At 44.9% G+C, this 24,152-nt stretch overlaps 1 long non-coding RNA gene across 1 annotated transcript in view; it reads right to left on the bottom strand.

Moving 5' to 3' along the window:
- LOC132377067 (uncharacterized) overlaps positions 1-24,152 on the bottom strand; it is a 305,870-nt gene that overhangs the window by 250,879 nt on the left and 30,839 nt on the right. The window lies entirely within an intron of this gene.

Raw genomic sequence — 24,152 nt, 5'->3', positions numbered from 1 at the left:
TGCACGAGGCACTGGGTTACAAAGATGAATAGATATGGTTGCTGCTCTCAAAGGGGTCACAATAGACACATAAACAGAGACATGCTGTGACAGAGCCCAGTACAAGGTACTATGTTAAGAGAGAAAGGGTACTGGCTAAGGCTTTAGGAGCAGGAGCTTTACAAACTGGATCTTTCCTTGAACTACATATTACCAGTGGGTGCGGTCACTGGTCCACAAGGGCAAGAATCTATGCTCCACCTTCTCTTCTGCTTCTCATTTCCATGGCATAAACTCACAGGGCATGGCCATGTAGGATATCAGGCATCCTCATTCATGCATTGCATTGGGTGAGTTGTATACCTGAGACCGTCCTACAAATAAAGGCTGAGATTAGGGAAGAAGGAAGTAGGAAGCAGTCTACCAGGCAGCCCTCATAGTGTTGGTGGTGGCATCTTACAGTTACTGCTGAACAAGGTGGAGGTGATGGCATTGTCATAGCCCACACATGAGCATACGCGGCTGTTGTTCTGGTGGCAAGGTTGCATAATTGCAAACCTTAGTCTTTCAGCTGACAAACTACTTAAGGACCATTTGAGGAAAAAAATGAGTCCTGGGTTCTTCCCTTCTGGTAAGATCAAAGGAGCACCAGATCTAGAACTTGTTAATGGGTGTCAGGGTGAGGGAAGAAAACACCAGATCAACAATGTAGTGCTCTGGGATAGAAAAGCTCTTCATCACTGCTCTTAATGTCAGGGAGGGAGGCGTAGAGAACCACAGACAGCAGCAACCCTAAGTCAGAGAGACATTCAGAAAAGCCCATCTTGTGAAGACAGTTTAGGAATATTGCAGCCAGTGTATTCTGCTTATATTCTCATTTTACTGTATGCACAAATGTCTACTTAAGCCTTAAAGAGCTCTTTCAGTAAGTACAAAATTACAATTCTAAGTTATAAAGCAAGGTGGTCATAGTTTAATTGGCAGTACTTTTTTCCTCAGAGGTACATAAAATAATGGTGCATCTTAAAATCTATAATGTCTCAGATGCTTTGAAATACAGAGGCTACTTGTTTATCCAGCTAACCCACTGAATCCTAACTGTAATTAAGTTTTCTCTTTATGTATCGCTCCGGTTGAGTTGAAAGCTTCTCCAGTCCATTAGCTATCCACCTGAGCTCTGGAAAAATATGTCAGTGTTCTTTGTGTTCTCTGGAAGAGAACAGCAAAATGTGAAAAACTTTAATATTTAATACTGGCTTGTTATCCTCATTTCTGGTTTCGGGAATTAGATGGGGATGACTTCATTGCTCTGCAGGCAACTGTATTGATGGAATGGACCTCACTCTGTGCAACAGATGTGCTCCTGGAGAAGATGTGCTTAATTTAGATTTTTTTAAAATTCAATTGTGCTCCCACAGAAAAACAGTTTGCTTAAGACATCTTTCATACACACACACACACACACACACACACACACACACACAATTTCACTTGAGAATCCTATGAACAAGGATCACAGGACTAGTTAGGAGCAGAGTCCAGGTCTGCATGCCAAGTTTCCTGACCCTGGTGGCCGCTCCCATTCTTTTGAAGGATAATTATCTCTTTAGATTTACAAACCCAGAAAAATTGAAAACTCTTTCCACATTACCTCTTAAACATGGGGCAACACAGTGTTACTAACAAGTATGTAATTCATATATCTACAAGCCTTTGCTATAGGATTTTGTGTCAAAAAATAGGAAACTTAAAAGCCAGATGCTCAGCCTCGAGGAAGGGATTGCAATTGATGGGATTTTCAAAACGAGAAAATGGTCCAGGTCCAAGGAAATGGTGTTCGGTCACAGTATCCTAAGAGTTTTCACTGGAAGGATTTTCTCCTCCTGTCATTCTGAAAATCTTAATGGGTTTGAATTGATTCACTGAGCCATGCCACTGAAAAAGAAGGGAAGTGTCAAGCTTTCATGTTCCCAGTCGTGCTTTTGGGGGCCACACCAAAAAAGGCACCTCAGAACTTCTAGGTTCGAATGTGTTTTCATCAAGAAAAAGAAATCATTGGACAAGTCTTCCCAAGAACCTATCATGTTCCCTGAATTTCCCTGGGTCCCTCCCCCTGGTCCTTACTCTCAGTTGACTGTGGGGACATGGGGGGGTCAGCCTCACACCTAAGGATAGGGGAGAGCCACCTAAGCAGCTTTACTGTTCCAAGGGGCCCGGGTTGTAGTTGCCATGGGACCAATGTGTCTGAGACCATCACACCACAGTCTACACCATGGTGGGAAGGTGGAGTCAAATTGGTGGAGGAATGTGCCCAGAGGCCGGCAGTGGTAATAGTGCTTCCAGTACCCCCTGCAGAAGTGAAGACCTCCTTCCAGCAGCTTAGACTGGCACCTGGAGGTTACAGGAGAGACATCATCATCACCTTGAGAACTTTCTGCTGCCTGGTGGTTACCACCTGGGCTCTTTCACTTTACTACACAAATTGCCATCATTCTGGAGGCCTCTGATTGCCACTGGGTCTCTCTGTTCAATTCCGGTAAGAACCAGAAACAGGGAATAGGAGAAGCGGGTAGGGAAGCATACTGCTCTATAGGATGAGGCAGCGCATCGCTGAGAACTCACAACAGCCCCGTGGGAAATACAAAATGGTGTCATGACCTATTCTGGAGTTGAAGCCAATGGTCCAGCACTTGAATTATGTACCTCAATACAAAATGGTGTCATGACCTATTCTGGAGTTGAAGCCAATGGTCCAGCACTTGAATTATGTACCTCAATACAAAACCAGAGGAGGACACTCTTCTCATACATCCTAACTGCAACTCCAAGAGCCTCCCTTCTTTCCCCTTATGCAGGTTTTCATCTAAATAACTACAAGGATCTCAGTGCAGGGAGGAAAATATATGCCTTTAAGGAGAGGAGAAATGCTAGTGATTTGGTGGGGTAGGGACCATGTGTGTGTGGGTGGGGGGGTGGAAAGCAGTGAGGCATTCTTCCAAGGATTGAGGACCATGAGCTCAAGTTCCCACCAATTAAAAAGGATGTCACTTTCCCATCTGCCCTGGAACAGGAGTTGAGCCCACACAGCTGAGCAGTGCTGTTCCAGCTCCAGCTTCCCAAGAAGAGAGGAGAGAATACTAAGCACAAAGGTATCTAAGCCTGACCCTCTCTGACCTTTCTAGACACAGCCGTGCAGGCTGCCCAAGTCCACGGCCACTTTTCCCACCTCTGATGAACCCCCAGAGAAGTGCATTGTTTAAGCTACTCAAGTTTCAGAATAGATTAGCCCAGCTGAGAGCTCAGCTCTGGACTTGTTCCTGAACTACACAGATCTCTAAGCCAGAGACATTCTTTGTCAATGCTGGCAGATGAGAAAGTGGGGATCATCTCTCACATTTCTGATTTATAGGTTGCCCAGGGAGTGTCCCAAAGCTGGAAGGCTGAGGTCTATTAATTGGTTCATTGGTCTGAGGCCAAACTATCAGGCAACACTTCCTGCTGATACGTTGGATTCTCCAATATAGAATTACTTATTCATGAAGTTATTTAGACCTAAATACTATTCAAGCTTTTTCATACCCTTACTTCCCCTAATAATCTATCATTGGAATTATACATCTGATTCCCAATTATAAGCTAAGACTTACCTCCAGGGCCCTGATATTGTCTTAGAAAATGCAGAGTTGAACCCAAAACAAAGCCAATAAAGAAGCCATCTAAAATTCCTTGGCACCGCCATGCAGTTTGAGTCTTATTTAAAACAACTATTCATTTTAATGACTGTTCAAGTTTATTTTCATAAAAATGTGTTTTGCATAAGTCCCAAAGTTTCTCATACAATTAATTCCCTTCACGAAGAAAGTGTGTTTCAAACCCAAAATGGTCATGCTGGTCTCCATGACCATGGAGGCTTGTTTCTTTCAAGTTGCAGTTGCCTTTTTAACCCTGTAATTAAGCTTAGGGAAAAAAAACATAATGAAAACCAAATAAATCCTGCCCTTCAGGCAATTATGTATGGTATGTGGTGAGAAAAAAATGATCTAGGTTTTGTTCATCTTAAAATACACTTGGCAGCCACTTCACTTAATAAGCTCCTTTCTCTTTCTGAGAACAAGAAAGTCATGAAATCCAAGCCATAAGGGCAGAATGCTGGCACCTTGGGAGGGGACATCCCGGAGAAGAGACCTGCGCACAGAGGCTCAGAACACTGTTCTGCTGCAGCTTCTTCAGGATCATGAGTTTGTCTTTAAGTCTGTCTCTCTGGGTCTTGCTTTCCTTATTGTTTCTGCCTCTGGTAGAATCTAATTTTTACATGATGAGATAAGGGCTCACAAGCCCTTAGGCTCCTATGGGACCCACGGGCCTCACTGAGCACCAACCTGCCCGCTCCAGTCTTTTCTTCTCTTACCACCCCTTCTACTCCCCAGTCACACAGGACTTAGCCTGAGATCCTGTCCCGCGGGAATCTCACAGCTCTCTCCCTCCAGGGCCTGCATTCCACAGCGATGAGCTTCCTCTTCATCTACCTTGATCAGATCCCATCATGAGTAAGCGCCTTCCTGGCTTCTTCTCTTCCTGTGTTCACAGGCCTTGGAGCACTGCTGGGGAGGCCACAGAATGGGGCAACCCCTCCGATCTAACCACTTCTCCACCCTCGCTTCCACTGCTGACAATCAGAACTTCTACCTTGGACTAGTCCAAAGCTACCCAACATCCCTACTGTCTCCAAGCTCTGTGCCCTCCAATCCAGAGAGCAATTGTTCTAAAATGCCCATTGAATCAGGTCACAACTCCTGCTCGGCAAATTTTTTTTCTTTTTTTTTTTTTTCTTTTTTTTAAATTTTATTTTATCTTGGAGCATAGCTGATTAACAATGTTGTGTTAGTTTCAGGTGTACAGCAAAGTGATTCGGTTATACATATACATGTATCTACTCTTTTTCAAATTCTTTTCCCATTTAGGTTATTACAGAGTATTGAGCAGTGTTCCCTGTGCTATACAGTAGGTCCTTGTTGGTTATCTATTTTAAATATCTGCTCAGCAACTTTCATCAGCACCACTGTTGATCAAAGTGTAGAGAGACCCTTACACTAACTTTCAGGAGTCTGGATCCCCACCTCTTCTTCCAAGTTGATTTTTCCAGCCTCTTTCTTCCCAGATAGTATATAGGACACACTGGACTACTTGCTGATCCCTGCAAACATCCCTCCTTTGATTACCTGCCCCTGTGCCTTTGTCGATGGCTGTTCCTTCTACTTGGAAGGCCAAGGCACTATCTGTTTGTATCCTATGCTCTATTCAAGGCTTGGCTCAAATACCACCTCCTCCCTTTAACAGAAAGTTTCTTCTTCTCCACTTGAACCAAAAAAAACCCCTCAGGTAGCTCACTTAGAGCTCTTTGTTTCAACAACGAGCAACAAGCACCCCAGACCCGATTGCGCATGTCTGCTGTCTATGAGGATGTCTTAGTTGGCAACCAATATGAATCCTCCCGCAGGGCTGAAGCCACATCCGATTAATCTTTCTATTGCTCCTGCCTGGTAAAGTGGCTTGTATTGAATAGGCATTAAATATATATTTGTTGACAGAATAACTGAATGAAACACTTCCCCAGAGTTTTATATTATAAAGAAGCAGCTTAGAGAAGGAAGGAGAGAAGTAAATTTGCTTAATTTGTTCTGGATTACGTTTGGCACTTCATCACATCGAAGTAGGTAGCAATCTTTTAAGTCTCAGATTAAATGTTACTTCCCACGTGAGGTCTGCCGTTGCCCCTACACTGGGTTAGGTTCCTCCTGTGGGCACTGTCTCACACACATACACACACACCCCTCCTGTGAGTGGTGGTGCAGAGCAGAGGTGATGGGGGAGGAACTTCTTCCCTACTCCTGGTGTCTTGCTCCGCATGAGGTGTGCTTGCACTAATATCACACTCCTGGCCTCTCTCTCTGCCTCTCACTCACTGTGCTGAGTTTATACTGATTCCTATAGAGGGGAAGGTGAAGAGGAGCCTGAGCCTGGAGGACCCAGCCCTCCACCTCCTCCTCCTCCTTCTCAGAAGCAAGTTCCCTGCAGGAAGCACATCCCCTGCCCACCGCTCCGCCCACAGTGGATTTTACCCAGATGCTTTACCCTGGCCCAGGTGGCCTCTGGCTGGTGGCCAAGCTGGGCAAACTCTGTAATTCAGTGTCAGGCAGCCCACATGCCTGAAGAGATGAGTTACATTCTCCAATAGCAGCTTCCCCGTGGATTTCAGTGCTATTTTGATTTGCCAGCTGCCTTAACCTTTCATCTTATTTCTCAGTTGGCCCAGAGATTGGGTGAGAAAGATGAGAGTTATTCATTGGACCTCCGCCTTATGACAATGACTTATTTAATCATCAGCGTTCTACTCTGGACCTCAGCTCCGTGAGGACCACTTCTTCTTTTTCAGTGTGTCCCCAGTACCTGGTGTGTGTTGAATGCCAAACCCGAACACAGGTTAATTTAAAGAAGTAATTAATTATTAATGTTATGGAGAAAATTAGGAGAAGAAAAGAATGAAAAGGGGAAAGGAAAAGGGGAGGGAAGAAAAAGGAAAGGGAAGGGGTTTTACAAGAAAGAGACCAGAGAGGAAGAGAAGGAGGAAACAAGAGCATCGATGAAAGAGGAAGGACAGAAGAAAAGGAAAGAGGGGGGAGTTGAGAAGGGAAAATAGAAAGAGAGAAAAAAATAAAGCACCAAGGCCAGGGGCCTCCACACAGCAGCCAGAATGCCCACTGGGAGTCAGAGCTTGACTTGGCTGACTCCTGACCCCTCGCCTGTCTTCTACCCACATCAGGGGGCTTCCGGTCCCCCTCCCCTCCCTACTTCCAGCTCCAGCTGCTTCACCTGAGAAATGAACATTCACTTTCCTGCCTCTCTGTCCACGGGCTGCCGGGAGGAGGAACTAGGATGGATACAGGTGACAGTGCCTCAGAAGCGGAAAGCCTCACCAGAGAGAGGGGTTATTCTCCAGGACACCCCAACCCTGCAGAGGTCAGGCCCCACCCAGGAAGCATAGAGAGAGGCCTCCCCAGCTCCCCACACCACGCCAGGCTGCCCTACTTTCTCCCCTCCTGCCCCCCTTTGCTATTCAATTCTCATTATCCTTCTGCTAATCGAGTAGAGCTGGGCACTCGATCAAAACTATTGGTTCTGTAACTCACCCAGACGCATCACAAGCTGAGACATTTATGACCATCCTGGGGTATATATCTCTGTGATAGATCTCCTCCTCCATGAGCTCTCTGGCTGCCCCTGGAGTCTAGACACATCTCATAGCAAAGGATGTTTGAAAGAAGGAGACTGAGGCCTGTTATGGAGCTCCCTTCCGGCACTCCTCAGCCCTGCTCCCCACGGCTGGGGGAAAGGGGCACGGGCCTTCCTCAGAATATAAGTGGGTAAATTAAGGTCAATTATTTTGTGTTTATATGATCTATAGATGAACTAGTATCACTAGGCAGCACTCACAATTGAATACTCCCTGGGACTTTGTCACAGTGGAGATTTTTAAAAGAAATTCAGCTTTATTGATAAGAAACATATCGTCCTGTTTACACCCATCACATCCCTGACAAAATGGCCTTTCAATATTTACACATGCAAAGTACATTGACAATGATGATTAACATTATGGTTGTGTTGTTATTTTAAAAACCTTAAGTTTTCCTCTCTGAGCTTCAGATGACTTGAATGACACCCTGTATTACTCTGCTAGGGCTGCCATAACAATGTCCCACAGACTACGGGGCTTAAACAACAGAAATTTATTTTTTCACCGTCATGAAGTCTGAACGTCGGAGATTAAGGTGTCAGCGAGGTTGGTTTCTTCTGAGGCCTCTCTCTTTGGCAAGTAGATGGTCATTTTCTGCCTGTATATGCACCTGGTCTTCCCTCTGTACTATGTGTGTCTCTTCTTATAAGGGCACCAGTCACATTGGATTAGGGCCCACCCTAATGACCTCATTTTAATTTAACTGCCTCTTGAAATTCTCTATCTCCAAGTACAGTCTCATTCTGAGGATCTGGGGATCAGGACTTGAACACATGAATGTGGAGGGGATACAATTCAGCCCATAACACACCCTGTCCCAGATTCTCTCCTCAAGTCAGACCAGACCAGTAACCAGAACAGAAGAATAAACACCCAGCTTCAATCTCTCCTAAGAATGTGGAAATTGCTCACATATATCTCAGGATCACCCCAACCTCACAGCCACAGCCCTTTAGGGCAACAGAACTGGAACCAACTGTCCACCCAAATATGAGGCTGCCCAGTTCCGAGACACCGAAAAGAGATAAACGGCCACCACCAGAGACGCTAGCTCAGCTGTGTCCACACATCCAGGGGATGTGAAATAATGTGTTAGATCTCCATGCTCCCAAAAGGAAAAGTAAACCCCGGAGGAAATGGCTGTAGAACCTCAGACTTGCTAGTTAACCTCCCTGAACCTCAGTCTCTTCATCTGTACATAGAGAAAAGAATTGGATCTATTTCATTCAACCACATGAAGATTAAATGAGAATATCCGTGTTCTTTTTAACACAGTGCCTGGCACGTAGTGAGTGCTCCAAACACTCCGGTCAGAGTGGCAGTGGAAGCAGCGGTGGGGATCAGGGGTCGGATCGTGTCAGCTTTCCCACTTCCACAGCCTTCCTGCCCATGCCACACGATGCCTCCCGCCTCTTCTCTACCCATCACTCCAGGCCCAGCTCCAGCCCCACTTTATCCCAGATGGTTTTCCAGAACTCTCTAGCACACAGAGTCTCTCCACCTCGGGGCCAGCAGTTCAGGCCAGTAGGGTTCTCATTCGGCCCTGAACAGTGCCTTGTGCCGCGACTCCGTGCTCTTCCTCACTCCCGTGGAGCCCCCTCCGCCGTGAAGGCCCCACAGCTTCACCTCTTCGTATTCTCTTTGGGGTGGTCCCTCCAACACGCCCTGCATTTTCAGCCCCTCGTGTCTTTGCTCACATGATGCCTCCCAGGGCACCTCTGACTACAGTGCAACCCACTTTGTGAGCCTGGCTAAAGCCTTCCTTGAAGGGAAGAAGGGAGCTCTTTGGCTTCCGTGCACGAACAGCAACAAACAGGTGACTCTCACATCCCTTTGTGATCATTGCCGCCACCCACCGAACGCCTGCTATGAGCCTGGTGCTGTGCCAGGGGGCTTCTCCCATGCTGGCTCCTAAGTATAACGACCCCCATTCTGCAAGTGAGGAAACCCAAGCTCCAGGTGAACTGACTTGCTCTGGGTCACGTGAGAGTTAAAAAAGGAGGTTGTGACTTTCTAAGTCTGTCTGGCTCCAAAGACAGACCTTGTGCTACGATACCAGTGATTCTCAAAATGAGGAGAATGGAGACATAAACCATGGGGGGGGGGGGTCACATGATGGAATACTACCCAGCGATAAAAAAAGAATAAACCACTGCCACGTGCACCAACATGTAATATAGGCAAAGTACCCAGACACGAATCACAACTGTATGACTCGTTCATATGAAGTTCAAGAACAAGCAAAGCTAATCTACACGATAGAAATTAGAGGAGTGGTGACTTCTGGGTGAGTGGGGTAGGGGGATTGACTTGGAAGAGGCCTGAGGGAGCTTCTTGGAGTGCTGGAAATATTCCATGTCTATCCATGGTGGTATTCATACCAATGCATATGTATGTAAAATTCATATACTATATACTATATATGCATGTTATACCTCAATAAAATTTTTTTGAAAAACATCTCATGGAGGACATGTGTAGTTTTTAAAATATATTCAATATTATAATTTCATATTTGGAAACCAAAAAAAAAAAAAAACCTACTCTATTGCTTTCGAAACACAAACTTTAAAGAAATTTTCAAGATTTATGTTTCTCCACAGGAGACATATGTTGAAAAGGCTGAGACACACTGCACTACACTGCTCACATTCTGCCTCAGTTCCCTGAGTAACTCCGGCTCCCCCACTAGACTCAGGGCATCCTAGGGGGAAGGCACCATCTTGGTACGTGGACAAAAAACAGCTCAGGGTCTGCTCGGGCACACAGGAGAGGGTTAGTAAGAGATTGTTTCCCTAATGGCCAGAATGGGTCCCCAAAACTTACTGGCTAGCCATCCCTGCCCTCCAGAACCCCCAACATGCTGAAGTGTCCAAGAATTCAGGTCCCAGACTGCTCTTCCCCATCCCAGCCATGATTCAGCCACATTTTGCAATTCAGAAAAAAAGGGAAGAAAACAAGCACTGCGGCTAGCCTTGCTCTCAACCAAGGGCTGGTTGCTCGGCAGGCCTGGCAGGGTGCCGAGCCGCTGAGGGTCTGACCCCACCCCACCAATCATATAAAGTTTCCCTAGCCAAGGCCGCTGTCCCCTGTGGGCAGTTTGCTCTGCACACAGACTCCGGGCACAGAGAAGCTGCTGGAAGTTGTTCTAGGAGGCTATGGCCTTTGCTGTTCTTAGAACAAAGCCTTTAATTTGTGTGGCAAGAAGCTTAGTGTATTTCATGCTGCCATTCTCATCATGAACTCCCAGGGGACGGGGGTTGGCGTGAACCTTCCTGTAGTGAACACCAGGCACATCAAGCCCTCAGCACGGATCCTAGGATGTGGTGGGCATATATACAGGTAAATTCACTCCCCCTTCCCTGGCTGTTCCTCATGAGAAGGAGAGCATTCAGGAAGGTTGGAGGTATCAGCCAACCAACGCACAAATTTTTCTCGAGGACCTACCCTATGCCAGGGGGTTGTCAAGAGGGTGAAGTGTCTTTGATGGCCCCTTGAATAGCTGAGCCATGCTGAGCACTGGAAAGAAAAATGCAGAAGTTACTGTGCTCGCTTTTAATGGGGCAAACTGTGGGTGTGTGACACCTTCTTGCAGTTTTTACTCTGTATCAGATCTCACAAAATTCCTAGAAATTTCCTGCCTGGCTGTCAGCTTTGAATTACAGGTAGATGACAAGGCATCCTTGGATTTAGTGATGCCCCAGACAGTAGAGGCTCTTGCCTTCATTGCAAAGATACCTCCTTATCTTTGTCAGATTCTGGAAAAATCTCAGGCTTCCACTAGCTCCTTTGTGTCACTCATTTGGAGAAGTTAGAGAAACTAGAAACTGATGATAGGCTCATGAAAGTCCAGCCTCTTGGTCTTTCTTCATTGGGACCAGGTGGACAGATTAATTGGCTGATCCTCTCTGAATATCCAAGAGGTGCCAAACATAGTCAACGGATCAAGCAATGGGAAGAAAGAGAGATGAGAGATAAGGGTCCTGTCTTATCTCTCTCTGGAGAGAGGCTCCAGAGACTCCCGGAGTAGAACGTCACTTAGAGATCTTCTAGTCCATTCCTTCTTTCCCAGTGTCTGTAGATGTCCCAGAAAAGGGCAGTGGCCAAATTCATCCTCCCAGAAATCTCAAGGTGAGAGTGGGCCTCTGCTGGGTCATTTCTTACCCCTAGGCCAAGTCATCTTAGTAACCAAAGTCAGGAGCTCCTCTCTCTTGCAATGAAGCTAGAGGGTTGTTCTCCCAGTTAAATCTCTCACTCCTTCTCTGCTACCTAAGTTTGCAGAATAAGTTCTGTGGCCCCTCCATAGAAGAGGGCTGAGCCCAGTACGAGGCCCATTCTGACCCTAGGGTTCACAGACATGAGACCTGCAGGGCAACCAGGTAGCAGAGAGAGTCCTCATAATTCCTGACAACAATTTTTATACCAATGTAGATGAAAATCCCTTTCACATTCCTTCATGTCTAATGCATGAGGTAGACTGAGGGTCACAGAGGTGAATTAGACATGTTTTCTGCCTTCAGAAGTTCTTAGTCTAATAGAAGGAACTTGTATTCAATAGCAGAATACAAGATAGGCCATGAGAATTATCCCCTAGGAGGGCCCAAGGCGCTATGGGGCCATAGAGGAAGGAGATTCCTCGTAGTTGGAGGAATCAGGAAAAAGTAACCATAGAAGAGAAAATATTTGTATTGGACCTTGAAAGAGAGATGTCTGGATATATGTGAGAATGGGAAGGAACTATGCCAGGGTGAGAGAACTCAGAACCAAAAATGGAGAGATGAGAAAATGCAGGGCATGTTCAGAAAACAGCAAGTAGATGAATTTCACTAGGCAGAGTATGTGAAAAGGAGAAGTGAGAGACAAGACCATTTAGGAAATGCTCTAATTTAAGAAAAGGCAAAGTCTCAGAGGACTTTGAATGCCATTTTGGAAGCTTAGATATTTTTCAATAGGCAACAAGAAGTTATTGAAGAGCATGATCAGGGCCAGGGTCAGAGTGGGGGGATTGGAAGTAGCATGAACTTTGCCTTCAGAAGAAAGATACGGAAGCTGAAGAATCCAAGGAAGAAAATACAGAATCCCCATCCCAGAGGAAAAGAAGTTCTGCTTCCTTGTCAAGCTCTCCACAATCTCCGTTCACCAGTGTTCCCTTCTCTATTTATATATTCAGATTCTCCTCTCTTCTGGTTCTTTCTTCACAGATCACAAAGTGTCAAGCCTATCTCTTATATTAAGAAAATCAAATCTATATAAACTCCACCCTCCCATCCTTTTCTTTATAGCCAAGCTTCTTAAAATGATAGCAAGCCTCCTAAAATTGATGATTTTGTCCATGCTCTACTCTTAAAACCACACTGTATTCACAAGATGATCTATTAGGGAGTAGGAATAAAATATTAGAATCTTAATTTTATTTATTTTATCTAAAAATATATAAGTAAAATTATGTTTTACTAATTCAGTAGAACTCTGCCATAATTCAATAAGTAGAGTCAAAAATTTTTTCAATCATGTAAAATTCAGGGTAATGTTCTTAGAAGGTTAATGAAAAATAGCATTTGGGGGTAATGTACTGTCATGAGACAGTGCCAGATGAAAAGTTTACATTATCTGCAAAGAATATCAGCAAACATCTTAACAGTCCCAATAGAAGACAGGAGACAATAGAATATTATTTTCAAAGACCTGAGAAAAAAGTAATGGTCCACTTAGAATTCTATACCCTGCTAAGTTACCACTGAAGAATAAGAGTAAAGACTGAAAGAATTTACCACTAACAGGCTTTTGCTGAAAGAATAATTTTCTTCCTCCAAATATAAAGGATGAAAATTAGAAAAATGGAAGTGGAAACCAGAGGAGCAAGATGTAAAAATGGTGAGCAAGAAATGAGTAAGCATGTGTATAAACCTAAACAATAACAATATAAATGATAAAAAAATCATGATTAATTTGGGGATCATAAAAATCAAGATAAAACTACAAATACTGGACAAAAGAAACTTGTAATATGGAAGGTTGTGATGAGAGTTAAAACTTCCTAAATTCTTTGTATTTCTCAGGAGGATGATTGAGCTATTGATTAACTTCTTTTGGTAAGGCATACATAAAATTGTTTTTAAAGTGACCATTAAAAAATGAGAAAAGGATATACAACTTTCAAATTAGTACAAGGGATAAGGAAAAATAAAGAAAATGCTGTCTATCCAAAGAACATAGGAAAGGAGAGGAGAAATCATAGCAATGGAAAAGAATAGAATAAATCCAAATATATCAGTAATCACAAGAAATTAAATGAATTAAGCTCAGCCATTAAAACCCAGATTATCAGACTGGATAGAAAAACTAAATGTAGTTACATGCTGTTTACAAGAAACATGCTTAAAACAAAAGACAGCTATTGCATGTTAAAAGGCGGAGAAAAGATATACGAGATAAATATCAACCAAAAGAAGCCTGATAAAATGGAGTTTCAGGGGAAAAGCATTATTAGAGACAAAGATGCTCACTACCCATTAATAAAAAAAAATTATTTCCCAGGAAGATATATCAATTCTAACACTGGTCACACCTAAGAATATAATTGCAAAATATACAAAGCAAAGATTGACAGAATTGCCATGTGAAATTGACAAACCAGCAATCACAATGGGAAATTTTAGCACCTCTCCGAATAATTAATGCATTCAGGAGAACAAAAATTAACGAGGGTATAGATTTTAATACCATAATTAAAAACCTGATCTAATGAACATCTATAGAGAGAGCTGTCTAGACATTCTCTGTCTATACTTCCTCACTTCCCATCCACTCTCCAACCGACTGCCTCCACTCCCAGCCCTCCTCTGAAAGAGTGGCCCCAAGAGTAACCTATGACCTCCCAGTTACCAAATCCTTACGGTTCTGCTTTTAAAACTGTTGGTTACACTCTCCTTGAAACTGTCTGATAAATACTCTTCCATGATGCTAGATTCTTGTTTCTCTTTCTGCGCATTCACTGTTTCCTTTATGTGTTTGACTTCATCTGCTGCTTTTCCCAAGGCTCTGTCCTCATCTCTTCTCATTCCATTCCACACAGTCTCCCTGACAACCTTATTTCACACCATGGGTTTATGTCAGAAATGCAAGTTTAGGAGGCAAGGGTTTAGTGCAGGAGACAGCATGGATGCAGGTACAGCCCACAGGCTTCCTTGGTGAGCACCCCGGTGAATGCCAGGGCGTGGCGGTGGATGGAGGCTGGAAGGCCTAGAAGGTGGACAGTCTCCCTCTAAATTCAGAGCAGGGACCACGTGTGTCCTGTTCACTTCTACACCTAGCTCAGTGCCTAGCCTCTAATAGACATTTGATAAAAGTTTATTACTTGGTTGAGCACACACTGAATTTTGCATGTTCTCTAGAGAGCTCTAGAAATACAGTCTGTTGAGGGATGGAAAGTTATCATCAATCTCTGAGCTTCCTCAAGGGCTCTGACTCAGGCCAGGAGCTCTTGCCCAAACAATAGCCAAGATCACAATCAAGAGCTCAATCTAAGCCAACCCCCAGTGAGGCCACTTCTTGGATGTTGCACGTACTGCTTTGTAAAACCAGAGCACTCTCTTAAATCCTAAGACCCCGCACACTTGCTCATTTCTTCCTGTCCCTCTTTTTCCCTGTCCCTGGTAGAGAACATCCCTCCCTCCACCACCCACACAGCTGTGAAGCTGCCAGCAGTCCCTGAGAGAGACAGGATAGGGGCACCCTTTGTATCAGTGACTGTGGACCAGGGAAAGAGACTTCTGGCAAAGCAAAGTGGCCATTTTCACAGACTTTTCATAAGTACATAAGCCAAACCCTGAGCTGCTGAAAAATCAGTCTCCTGTCCTTTCACATTCTTGTGGCAATAGAAGTTCATTTTCTCATCATATGCTGTAAATTACAGGCTGAAAAGGTGTGTCGCGTCTGACTTCAGCCTATAAATAGCTGATCTTCCTTTGCCTCCTCAGAGGGGCCATTCTCAACAGTGGCTTAGCTCAGTGCTTCCCCGGCCGAGGGATAAGAACGCAGGAACCAGAAATCAAATCTCCCTCCAGTGAGCCCGGGGCAGAACCTGGAGTTCCTCATGCCTCGGAATCAGAGAAGACCCTGCCCAGTGCATACATATTTTTCTATGAGGCAACATCTAGGTAAATCCACTCCCAGTCTCTCTTCATCTCGCTTAAGCACGCCTTCTGCAAATAGCTCCCAGCACTGTTCCAGCATCTTGTAAAATAAAAATCAAAGCTGAGCAAATAATTTCAGACTCGTGTTTAAACCTTTCCCGGGTTCCTGAGTCATTGTCTCTTAAAGGGGAAGTGCCTTTGCCACAGGCTCCGGAAGCTGTTCCCTATGACAGCACCTCCACCATCCCCGCCGAAGAAGCATTTTGTTTGGCATTTCAGGAGCTCCTCACAGGGCTTATGGAAGGCGGTTTTTAATCAATTGACCACATTATTTATCATCAGCTGCATGCCTGGCACGAAACAGATGCAAAGGTGAATGAAAGACATGAGATTCATCCTCAGGGAGCACAGAGTCAAGTGCAAGAGACACACCACACTCTGTGAAACAACAGAGAACAGGAGAAAATTGGGATTCAGCATTCAGTCGAGTGGATGAGATGGCAAGCGTGCTAGGAGTGCAAGGAGGGCGGTCTGTGAGGATGGAAAGCTTCCTGGTGGAGGTGAGGACTGAGCTGGAGGCTTTGGAGAAGAGAAGATTAAGGGGAGAAACTAAAGCCAGGAGAACAACATGAGCAAAGGCAAGAAAGCCAAATTAAAACCATGTTTGGGGAGATGTGACCTGCATGTGTCACATGGTCTGTGTTTTGGGCTGAACTGTGTTCCCTGCCCCTAAAATTTGTATGTTGAAGCCCTAACCACTAGGACCTCAGAATGTGACTGTATTTGGAAATAAGACCTTTAAAGAGGTGATTAGGGTAAAGTGAAGTCTTATGAGTGGGCCAACATCCAATAGGACTGATGTCGTGATAAGAAGAGGAGATTAGGACACAGACAGGCACAGGGGGAGGACCACGTGAGGACACAGAAAGGAGGCAGCCATCCACAAGCCAAGACTAGAGGCCTTAGAAGAAACTCACCCTGCCAACACCTTGATCGTGGACTCCCAGGCTCCAGAACTGTGAGAAAATAAATGTCTGTTGGTTCAGCACCCCAATCTGTGGTACTCTGTTATGGCAGCCCCAGCAGACTGATACAGTCAGGTTCTCTTGGAAAGAGCTCTCTGGAAGCAGCTGGAGGCTGTCCCAAGAGTTCAAGCACAAGGCCATCTTGGCCTGATCCAAGGCAGAGGTTGTGAGAATGGATGTAAGGAATTAGAAGGTAATAGAGACCAGCCTTGGCCACCAGTTGCATGCAGGGATGAAGGATATCTATAAAATCTGAGGAAGAAGGACTCCAGGGAAACAGGCTGACATTTCAGTTCCCAGGGGTGACCCTATCCACAGAAACCCAGTGTCCTCTCCCTGCCCTTTCTCCACCCTGGTTTTTGTGTGGCAGGGGACACCTTTAGGTTGCAGGATGCTGATGAGATAAACCTCAACATCCAGTGTTTCATGCTGACTCAAGTTTGGAGCTTCTTGGTAGGAAAAAACTTTAAATCCTAACTTACACCCGCTCCGGCACTCCCCTGCCCAGGTGGGTAGTCAGGAAAGAAATCCCTCCTGGGGGCACCAGTCATTAAGAGACTCTGGAAAGCAAAGCCCCTAGCTCATCACTCAGTCACTGGGGATCTCAGACTCCTCAATCACTCAATTCTGAGAATCCCAGCTGTGATCACTGACAACCTCAAGCTCCAGACACCGCAGCTCGTGCTGGAAGGGGGAATCAGGAAATGTGTACCGTGACTCCTCAGGGATATCCCAGACCTCAAAACACCTAATGAGCTGGGTGCATGATGGCCCGTGGTCACTATGCGCAGGCACAAAGGGCCTTACATGCATCGATGATGTATCTAATTATTCAAACAGACACGCTGCGATGTGCAAATTGTACCCCCAGTGCAGCACCACTGTGCACCCACCAGAGCTACCGTGAAAATCGCCAGTGTTGATATGGACATGGGGCAGCTGAAAATCCCCGTCACTGCAGGTTGTACAACCGCTGTGGAAAGCTGCTCGGTAGGATCTACCGATGCTGAATATACATTCACCTCATGGTCCAGCCACTCCATTCCTAGGTACAGAAGCGTGTGCCTATGTGCACCAGAGACACGTACAATCGCAGCACTACTGTACCAGATCTCCCCCAAATTAAATGGGGATGAACAAGTACAATGACACACAACAATATGGAGGAGTCTCACAAACATATTGGGAAAAGGAAACAACACAAAAGACCACCTATTGTATGATTCAATCTACTCAAAGTTCACAAACAGGCACAGCTAACCAACTTAGGGAGTTAGAGGTCAGGTTGATGGTTATCCTTGGGATGGGGACAGATGTATCCTCTCCTGCTCTGAGGAAGCATGAGGGAGGTTTCTGAGGTACGGGTGACATTCAGTTTCTTGAACTTGGTGCTTGTTTTATGGGTATGTTCACTCTGTGAAAATTCAATCTGCTGTACACTTATATTTGTGCAGTTTTCTGTGTGTATGTTATATTTCAATTAAAAGTTTTTAAAAATTAAAGCCCCATATGGTAGGAAAATGACTCTTTGCACTGAGGAAAACAAGGCACAGAGGACGTAAGTAACTCTCCCAGGGACAGATGGCCAGCAAGAGTCAGAGCCAGGACTTGAAACCAAGTCGTCTGGCTCTAGAGCTAGACACTCAACTACCCCTCCATGCCTCCTCTTGGGAAAACAAGGGGTCTTAGCCTATGTCCTGAATGGACTGTCTTGTGTAAACCCTGTAGAACCCTTAGCACAGTGCTTGGTATTTCACAGGTGTCCAGTATATGTCTTATGTGAATGTAAATCAATCCCACAGAAACCACTTGCAGTGGGTTACATGTTTTGCACAAGTCACAGCATGGCCACTGTATAAGAGCCAGACCATAAGGACAGATGACTAAAATTAACTTCATCTCATGGACAATAGAAGTGACTCTTTAGACCTGGAAGCCATTTCTCACCCACCCCCTCTCATCCCTCCTAAAGACCTCATAGGATGGACTGGTCCAGTCTTGGGTTTCCTCTGGGTTGAACACTTCTGGCAACAATTGATGATGGACTCTCCTTCCAGGCACCTTGGAAAACCTATTTGATCCTGGCATTTAGAGAGATATCTCAAGGCTTCAAAGGCCAACTCACAGGTCAGGAGGCTGCTTGAAGGATTTAGAACGCAGAATATGAGATGTAAAACCAGTGGAGATCAAATTGGACAATCTTTTCTCTAGAGAAGGGCTGGTGCCTGACTTCAGTCCCTTCACTCACACACTCATTCACTCAACAGGCAAGCTTTTCTGCCAGAAGATCACCCCCTCCTCTACTCACCCTTGCTCCAGGACTCACACTTGTTCATCCCAAAAGGAAACAAGGGAAGCCAGGCCCAAGGATACTCAGGACGCCTCTGTGCAGACAGCCGAGGTTCCAGCCTCAATGCACTGCTCTTCAGAGAGCGCTGGGCCCCCGACCTCCCTGCCACTGCCGCCTCCCACTCAGTTCACTAATTCCCTCTCCTTCCACGACTACTGTGACTTTGCAGAGTCAGACTTGGATTTCACCTGAGAGGCTGATGCTGCCCACCCCATGGCCCCAAAAACCCATCACTGCTTCCAACTCACTCCCCGCCTCGCCCCTTCCTAGGAGCCCGGTCCTTGCTCTTCGGGCTCCCCAAGGTCTGGGGCCGGCTTCTCAGAAGTTTCTGCAAGCCCCAGCAAGGGGCCCTCACACCAGGGCACAGCCCCGAGCAAAACAGAACATCCGGGGAGCCTGTCCCCCACTCCCGATATCCCAGGGGAGAAAAAAATACTGCCTGTCGGAAATGTGTTAGAACTGTCAAAAACACATCGAAACAGCTATATACATTGTGATCTCTAAGTCACAGTTCCATTTGTTCTGTGACAGTGTAAAAATAACAAAATTTCCACGAGATGGAAAATAAAAACATAGGAACCACTTCAACGGTATGTGAAAACAATGTCTCAACAAAAGTCCCTTTTTTCCCCTCAGTGGTGGCCTCTATTCAGTGACATCTGTCTCCCTCCCATTCTCCCTCTCAGCACACCCCTTCCTTCTCTCTCACCCTCTTTTTTCTCTTCTTACCTGGGCCTTTTCCCCATACCTGGCTCAGACAGCGAGCAGGAGATCGCAACCTCCTGATCTGAAGACAGGTCCAGACGGTGCCCCAGAGTCGCTCCCAGCTCAGTTCTGCCAGCTCACGTTCCCAGGACACCGACCCAGGAAGACACCCAGACCCTCTAACCACAGGATTTACATATCTAAGTTGGCCTGAACAAAGGCTGGGGGTGAGGGTACTCTTCTAGAAGGTGCCAAGAGAAAATTCCCCAGAGCTGCTGGCTCCATTCTCGTGCTGTTATAGCACTGAGCATCCTGGGTTGTGTCTTCTTCAATTAAGCCTCAAACTATGAGAAGTCAAGAGACAATGATCCTTTGCCTCCCCCCACCCCCATTCCCCAGCCCCAGCCCAATTTCTGCCCCAGAGGAGGAAGGAGCTGAAGAAATATTTATTGAATGACTGAACAAATGAATAAAGGCTGCCCTGAAAGCATTAATAAATGAATGTCTAGATCACAGGGAAAAAGTGATCATAATATTTATTTGTTTGTATCAAAATAATACAGGCACACGGTCTAAATAAAACTCACATCGAACTAACACTTAAAAGGGAGAACAGAAATCTCCTTCTGCATCTCCACTCATCCACCGGTCCTGATCTCAAGTGACAACACTCCCATATCTTTTACCTCTTTGTTCTGATATGTACCTTCATATATCTTGATTGTTAAGAGTGGAGAGAAAAGACACCATGGGATGTCTACAGCACACTCCAGCAGGGGAATCCCAGCATAGAGCCCTGGAGTTCTGGAGGAAGGCCACACCATCTGCCCCAGAGAACTAAACACCACTCAAAAAGTAGCTTCTGGTGGGATACTGGGCCCTGGCAGGGATAGAATCTGATCCTGAGGCATCAGAAGACTATGTGGGCAGAGCCACCCACCATAGACTGGTTCTGTCAGACCCATCAAATCATAAGGTCAGGTGGGCCCAGCAGCAATCCATAATAAGATCAAAGTGGTACATTTGGACAGGGCAGAACCAGAGCCAGAGGGCACAAGTAAGCTGCATGAGCAGATGTCTCAAACCCTGTCATCCACTGCTATTGCACTGGTACTTCTCCATCGGCCCACATCTATGGCTACAGATAGAGGCGGAAGAGAGCTGAGCCCTGTTTACAGATAGGTAGCTTGACGTGTGGGTGCCAACCGAAAAAGGATTACAGCTGCACTATATCTTCACTCGGGGTCTCCGTCACCCAGAACCCACCTCTCTGGCTCCACAAGTGTTAGATGACGGAAAATAAGTACAAATATTTTTTAATTGTGGTAAAGTACATGGAACACAAAATGTACAGTTTTGACTATTCTTAAGTATTTTAATGTTCAATGACATTAAGTACATTCACATTGCTATGGAATCATCACCATCTACTCCATCTATATCTCCAGAATATTTTTCATCTTATCAAACTGAAACCCTGTACCCAATTAACACTGACTCCCCACTTCCCTCTCCCCCAGTCCCTGGCAACCACTATTCTACTTTCTGTCTCTATTAACCTGACAACCCTAAGTACCTCATATTTGCGGAATCATACCGTAGTTTTTCTCTTGTGATTGGCTCATTTCACTTAGCATAATGTCTTCAAGGTTCATCCATGATGAACCATGTGTCAGACTATCCCTCTTTTTTAAGGCTGAATAATAGTCCATCATATGTATGTGCCACATTTTGTTTATCAATTCATCTTCAATGGACACTTGGGTTGTTTCCACGTTGTAGCTATTGTGCGTAATACTACCATGAACATGGGTGTACAAATATCTGTTCAAGTCTCTGTTTTCAACCTTTCGGGTATATATCCAGAAGTAGAATTGCTGGATTGTATGGTAGTTCTATTTTTAATTTTTTGAGGAATTTCCATACCATTTTCCATACCATTTATGTTCCCACCAGCAGTGTACAAGGGTACCAATTTCCCCACATGCTCACCAACACTTGTTGTTTTTATAATAGCTATCCTAATGTGTTTGACATGATATCTCACTATGGTTTTGATTTGCATTTCCCTGATGATTAACCACGTGGAGCACCTTTTCATGTGCTTATTGGCCAAATATCCTTTTAGCTACCAGAAAGACTCAAATTTACCAAATAATGACCAAATAGCCCCATTTTCATTGCAGAGTGATCTATGCAGGCAGCAACAATGCACTCACTTTGGAAAATAAACAAAGATGTATTTTATTGACCATTAATTCATAGTATCAAGAAGAAAAGGTTTTTCATTCTCAGTCATAGGAGGATTTGATCAGTGAATGCTGGTTCAATAGTTCAATTATATGAGAAAACTTAAGCTCAGTAAAGACGGCCTGACATCTTTACTGAACCTTCTAAAAACTGAAATGGAGTTTGAATATTGCACAGGGGTACTAATTTACCCAAAGGAAGCAGAAAATCTTAACCCTACACACGCTGCAGGCAAAACAAGCCCAGCAAGCCGTTAGAACCTATCTCTACGTTCTTACGGCCTTGAGACCACCGCTTTGCAGGCTTAAAATGATGTCAGTGCGTGAAAGGCCAATTTCTTACAATGTGAAAAAATACAGGTGGCGTCAGAGGAGAGACGTGAACAAGGGTTTGTATACATTGGAGACTTTTTGGTCTCCTTTCCACTCCAGGCAAAAGCAGTCCTCTCCCTTCCTCCCAGGAGCTCAGCACAAAAACTGCCTCGTACTTCATCACACTCAACATCTAATTACTCCCACAGGCCAGCGGACTCCACTTTCGACACCACTCTGCCCCCTTTCTGTTCCCTCCTCCTCGTCCCCTCTCCCCACATCACATTTAGAGGGACACCATTATGATTCCAAAGCAGAAACTGGCTACATGTTCACCACTCTCAGTTCTCCTTCCTAGACCCATGGGAAGACTACATTTCCCAGACTTCCTTGTAATTACATCAGGGCCAGGCGACGTGGATTGTGGACAGAAATTGTATATTAGATTTTCAGTCTTGGCCATAAAACTCCCGAACAATTGTCCATACTCTCTCTTCCCCTTCCACAGCAGCCATGCAGGCAATGGATTGAAAATGGCAGCATGACAAGATGGAAGAAGTCTGGATGCCTTAGTCATTACCTGAGGCAGAGCTCCCAGAAGAGTCTCTCAACCCACATTAGACAGTGACATGAGAGAAAAATATACCTTTTTTCAGGTCAAGTCATTTAGATTTGAGAGTTGGTCATCACCACAGCATAGTATAGCCTATCCTGACCAATACAGACCTTCCCATCTTTCCATAACTCTAGTCACCAACAAAAATTCTCAGCGAACTCTGGACATTGGCTGGTTAAACCAAGTAGGACTCCAAGAGCATATGAAGTTCTACCATAAAGCTAGACTTTACTAAACACCCTCCTAGCCTAACTATAACCACTGAAAGTTGAACTCATAGAAGCAAAGTAGAGCCCTGGTTGCCAGAGGCTGTGCAGTGGGAAAAAGGAGAAATTTGGGCAAAGGGTACAAACTTTCAGCTATAAGAGGAGTAAGTTTCGGGAGCTAATGTACAGCCTGGTAACTATTTTAATAATACTGTATTGTATATTTGACATTTGCTAAGAGAATAGATCTGAAGCCTTCTCACCACATACACACAAAAAGTGTAACTATGTGAGGTGATGGGTGTATTAAAATAAGCTTGACTGTGCTAATCATTTCATAATGTATATGGATATCAAAACATCATGCCGTACACCTTAATTAAATGCAATTTACCAAAAGGTGGTCCACTACAACCATAGAATATAAATGTTTTATTTTATGTTCAGTGGTATTTTATCTGTTGAAGTGGACATGCTCAATTATTTACCTAGAAAAAAATTAATGCTATTGTGTACTACATGACACAGAAAATGCGCACCCCTTGATTTCACCGTAAGAATGGCTGTTGTAGGGCTTCCCTGGTGGCGCAGTGGTTGAGAATCTGCCTGCCAATGCAGGGGACACGGGTTCGAGCCCTGGTCTGGGAATATCCCACATGCTGCGGAGCAACTAGGCCCGTGAGCCACAATTACTGAGCCTGCGCATCTGGAGCCTGTGCTCCGCAACAAGAGAGGCCGCGATAATGAGAGGCCTGCGCACTGCGATGAAGAGTGGCCCCCGTTCTCCGCAACTAGAGAAAGCCCTCGCATAGAAACGAAGACCCAACACAGCCATAAATAAATAAGTAAATAAATAAATAAATAAACCCAAAATGTTAAAAAAAAAAAAAAAGAATGGCTGCTGCAACCTGTCCTCTTATGAATGTGTTTCCCTGACTGATGTTAAAATCAATCAATCTCCATGGAAATTCAACCAGTCGGAACTGGGCAGTCGTGAACTGCTCACATTCAGGGTCTTTGTCCACCCTCATTTTCAGAATGCAATAGCTTGGCTACTGTGTTAATTAACAACACATTTTGTAAGCAGCAAAAATCAATTGAAAAAATACCTATAATCTGTAGCTAATAACCAAATGAAACTCATCACAAAAATGCCAAGAGCATTTGAAAGATCACAGGGAGCCCAGAAACTTGTGTTCAGATAGAGGAGCCATGGGAGGGAGAGACGAGTGTGGTCCAGAGTGGTCAGGAGTGGTCATGGAGAAAGCCAACTCAGCTGGC

This window comes from Balaenoptera ricei, chromosome 13 (assembly GCF_028023285.1).
Source record: "Balaenoptera ricei isolate mBalRic1 chromosome 13, mBalRic1.hap2, whole genome shotgun sequence".
NCBI lineage: Eukaryota > Metazoa > Chordata > Mammalia > Artiodactyla > Balaenopteridae > Balaenoptera > Balaenoptera ricei.
Note: the sequence above shows the minus strand (reverse complement) of the source record. Positions and strands in the feature narration are given on the sequence as shown.